This window comes from Echinops telfairi, unplaced genomic scaffold, assembly GCF_000313985.2.
Source record: "Echinops telfairi isolate 266 unplaced genomic scaffold, ASM31398v2 ScPeMD7_70;HRSCAF=299, whole genome shotgun sequence".
Classification (NCBI taxonomy): Eukaryota; Metazoa; Chordata; class Mammalia; order Afrosoricida; family Tenrecidae; genus Echinops; species Echinops telfairi.
The window spans coordinates 70174375-70179554 of NW_022103968.1; the positions used below are offsets into that span (position 1 = coordinate 70174375).

The 5180-nt window shown below is 38.4% G+C and overlaps 1 protein-coding gene across 1 annotated transcript in view; it reads right to left on the reverse strand.

The window, feature by feature from the left end:
* The window catches only part of KCNMA1 (potassium calcium-activated channel subfamily M alpha 1), a 1099869-nt gene that overhangs the window by 41239 nt on the left and 1053450 nt on the right, over nt 1–5180 (reverse strand). The window lies entirely within an intron of this gene.

Sequence of the window (5180 nt, forward strand, 5' to 3'; positions counted from 1 at the left end):
AACAAGGAAGCAGATGGACTTTGAGCCTCTACTAAAATCTTACCTCAGTACAAGAGTGGTTTGTTGAAATAATGTGGCATTATATGATACTCACCTTCCCGACAAGATCGCTGAAGACAAAATAAGTGCATAAGCAAAGGTGGTAAAGAAACTGATGGTGCCTGGTTATTAAAAGATAGCATCTGGGGTCTGAAAGGTTTGAGATTAAACAAGCGGTCATCTAGAAAGGAAGCAACAAAGCCCACATGGAAGAACCACACCCAACTGTGTGATCATGAGATGTTGACGGGAATAGGTATCCGAAATTCAAAAACAAGCAATCAGATTGACGTGAAGGAGTGTAGACAAAGTGGGGACCCAATACCCACATGTAAGATAATTGGACAGTCCCTTATAGTAGGGCCACTTGGAAGGGATGATATATCCAGGGTTCGGTGTAGCACTGATGAAACACATAAATATCCTCTAGTTCTTTACTATTTTCTCTCCTTACTATTATGGTTTTTATAATGACACCCTGAGGGTATGGAAAGAGAGGATAGGGAAGGGGGAATCAATCGCATTGATGATTGTATAACCCTAGTCAAGGGGAACAAATAACAGAATTGTAGGTGAACAGAATCATTGGATAGTGTAAGATACAGAATATATATATATATATATATCTTACACTATATATATACAATATATATATTGCATTGTCTTTACACTGAGCTGTAATCCATATTGGATACTGCAAACCTTGATCTTCATCCTCAAATGCTTCAAATCCTCCCCACTCTCAGCAAGCAAGGTTGTGTCATTTCCATACCAAAGGTTGTTACTATTTTCATAACTTGCTACAGTATTCCTCTTCATATAATCCAGTTCTTTGATTGTTTGCTCAGCATACAGATTGAATAAATATGGTGAAAAGATACAACCTTGACACACACCTTTCCTGACTTTAAACTATGCAGTATTCCGTTGTTCTGTATATGCAACTGCCTCTTGATCCACATACAGGTAACACATGAACACAATTAAGTGTTCTAGAATTCCCATTATTTTCAAGGTTATCCATAGTTTGGTATGGTACACACAGTCAAATGCCTTTGCAAAGTCAATGACAGATAGGTAAACATGTTTCTGGTGTTCTTTACTTTCAGCCAACATCCATCTGACATCAGCAATAATATCCCTTGTTCCACATCCTCTTCTGAATCAGACCTGAACATCGGGTAGCTCCTTTTAAATCCACTACTGCAAATGTTGGATGATCTTCATAAAATTTTACTTTTATGTAATATCAATGATACTATATAATTTGAGCTTTCTGTTGGATCACCTTTCTTTGGAATGGGTACACATATGAGTCTTGAGGTAGTTAGTTTATTGTGCCAACCTGGCCAAAAAACACATGTGGGGTTAATTGAAGGGCAGAGGGATAAATGGCTCAGCGAGCCTCGCCTTTCAAGTTTTTGGGTCTCTTGCTTTGTGATGGTTGGACCAGGGTGCAGCTGCCTTAGCAGTTCCCTGCTTCAGCTTGCAAGGCTGACTTCCCGCAAGACATCCCCAAGGAGAAGCCACATGGACCTACCCCGATGCAGCCCTGGGTGCTGGAGCAGCCATGTGGAGACCCCTGCCAGCGCTGAGATGCTTACACATTCACTGACTCTGCTTTCCTCCTGCAGTTGGCATCATTGCATCTGTTTTGTGAGATGGAGGAGGACTTTGTGGATTGGTGTTGGACATATGGGTTACTGGGTTAATGTTGGACTTGTGGGCTTGGGCAGCACTCGGTTGGGATGTTTTCTTGATGCATACTTAACCTTCATAATTCTCTCTTATACATGAATTTCTGTGAATTTGTTTCTCTAGAGTACCCAGACTAACACAAGTCTCTTAAAGTCACTTGGTCAAGTAGCTGCCTTCCAAACTTCATGGCATAGATGAGTGAGTGCTTTTAGTGCTTCATCAGCCAGTTGAAACATTTCACTTAGTATTTCATCAATTCTTAGAGCTTTGTTTTTGGCTAATGCTTTCAGTGCAGGTTGAACTTCTTTCTTCAGTACCATAGGCTCCTGCTCATCTATTGGATATGGACTAGTTCTTTATGGTCAGGGGTCTCCATTCTTCCCAAGGATGCTTCCTGCATCCTTCAATATATTGCCCATAGATTCTTTCAATATTGCGACTTGAGGCTTGGATTTTTTTCTTTCATTCTCTTAGCATATTTTACCTTTCTGGTTTCTAATTCTAGATCTTTGCACATTTCATTATAATGTTTTAATATTTCTTCTGGAACTGCCATTTGAATTGTTCTGTTTGTCTCTTTGACTTCATAATTTTTCCATTTCCCTTAGCTACACTCAATTAAGAGCAAGTTTCAGATTCTCTTCTGACATCTGCTTTAATCTTCTCAGTATCTCTCTTTTTAATGACCTTTTGGTTTCATCATGGTTAATGTTCAGTTCAACAGGCCTTCTGTCATAAGTGTTCAATGCAGCGAATCTGTTCTTGAAATTCAGGTCATACTTTGGCTCTTGTGGACTTGTTTGAATTTTCTTCAACTTTAACCTGAACTTACAAATGACCAATTGATGGTCTGATCCACAATCAGCCCCTGGCCTGGCTTTGCTGCTGATACTGAGCTTCTCCATCATCTCTTCCCACAGATGTAATCAACTTGATTTCTGTGTAATCCATATGGAGAAATTCACATTGGATTCATCTTTGGGTTGTTGAAAAAAGTTATTTGAGAGGAAGAAGTCATTGGTCTTGCAAAATTCTACAATGCAACTTCCACCTTCATGGCTACCACTAAGATGTCCATCACCATATTCTCCAACTACTGTTCCTTCTTTGTTTCCAACTTTTGCATTCCAATAATTATCAATGCATCTTGATTTCATGTTTGATGAATTTCAGACAGAGGATGTTGGCAGAATTCGTCAATTAGATCATCACTAACTTTTGTGGTTAATGCATAAATTTGAATTAGTTAGACTAACTGGACATCCTTGTGTTTGGGTAGACTTTTTCCTACCAGAGAAAGCATCATACTTCAAGATAGCTCTTGAAATGTCCCTTTTGAGGTTGAATGCAGTGCTATTCCTCTTGATTGTGTCCTTCTCAGAATACTAAAAGATAAGAAATTAATCAAGATGGCCATGAACCATCCATTGCAGCTAACTAAGGCCTAGGATATTGATGTTTATGTGGTTCTCTTTCATTTTAATGACTATCAGTTTTCCTAGAGTCATCCTTCATAAATTCCTAGCTCTAATTATTAATAGATGTTTACAGTTGTTTCTTCTTATTTGAGTCAGGCCCTATCAACAAATGAAGGTCCTGAAGCCTTTACTTCCACAGGATTACCCCCACCCACACCATCATGATAGACTATATTATAAGAGGGCTGGTCTTCCCCAGTCATATTTTGAGTGCTTCCAACCCAAGGGCTCATCTCCTGGCATTTTATCTGACAAGGTTCTGCTTCAATGACTAGATTTTGAGTAACTGAAAAGGGTTCAATGCTATCCATAGGGTTTCAGTGTCTAATTCCTCTGAAGTGGACAGAGTATTCCTTCTTCAGAGTCTGATCTTAGTCTTGAAGTTCTGCTGAAACCTGTTCACTTTGGGTGACTCTGTTGGTATTTTAAATACAAGTGACATAGCTTCCAGCATTACAGAAACACACAAGTCACCCCAGCATGACAAACTGACAGACATGTGGTGATTAAGCTAACTCTCTGCAATAATTTAGTTTCTCATGTAATCTGTCTGGATGAAGGACTTTTACACTCCCGGTCAATGGTCTGAACATAGTCAATGGAGGCATATCCCTTATGGGTTTTCTGTACATGAATTTTGTGTGTTCACTATTATCTATATCTTCCCAACCTGACCAGCACCCATTTTTGTTAAAAAGTGTTCTGAAAACTAGGACTAGAGAGGAGAATTCTCAATATGGCTAAGGACTTATATAGAAAAAGCAAAATTCTCAAGGAAAAGGGCTGAAAACATTCCCCTTGCAAATGAGAACCAGATATGGGTGCCACTTATCACCACTCCTATTTAATTTTTTTGCAAGTCTATTCAGAGTAATATTGCAAGAAAGGAATATAACAAGGGCCAAAGTGAGCAAAGGTGAAGCGTCTCTATTTGCAGAGGATATAATCCAGTACATAAAAATCCTAGAGGCACAATAAGGAAACTACTGGAACTAATAGAAGGATTTAGCAGAGTAGCAGTGCATAAGAACAGCAAACAGAAATCCTTTGAAGTCCTCTTCACAATGAAAACTATAAACAAGAAATCAGTAACAAAACCATTTGTAATAATAAAGCAAAGGATAATATAGTTAGGAATAAATCCAATCACAGACAAGTAGATCTGTACAAAGAAAAATATGAAACACTACTAAAAGAGACCAAAGGATCTACATATATTGTACTCATGGATAGGAAGATGTACATTGTGAAAATGTCAATAAATTTATCTTGGAAGAAATAAAGCCAGAAGTTCCTTCAAAGCAAGGATGGGAAGACTTTATTATTATTATTGGGGGGGGGGGCATGTTATCAGGAGAGATTAGTCTCTGGAAAAGGAAATGATGCTGGGTAAAGTGGAGGGGCAGTGAAAAAGAGGAACACCCTCAACCAAAGGGATTGACACAAGGACTCCAACCATTGGCTTGAACATAATAACCATCGTGAGGATGGCACAGGACCAGCCAGTGTCTGGGTCTGTTGTACGTTGTGTTGCTATTATTCTGAACTAACTTGATGATATCCAACAACAACCACATCATCAATAGTTGATCTTTAGGTAAGGGTCGAACCCTTTAAATTGGGAAGAGATAGTATCTTTAACAGATGGTACTGGTAAAACTGGATTTTCACTTGTAGAAAAATGAAACATATTCCATAACCCTCACTAGATGAAAATGAACACAAAATAGATAGAATCCTAAATGTAACCCCAAACTATAACTATCATCAAATAAAAAATAAGAAGCAAACATAGGTGACCTAATAAATGGCATAAATCCACTATCAAACATAATCAAGACACACAAACAACAACAAAAAAGACGAGTGGAACCTCTTACAAGTTAGATATTGGTGGGGCTATAAGATGAAGCAACCACTGTGAAAAATGGTACGGCACCTCCTTATAAAGTTTGAAATAATAGA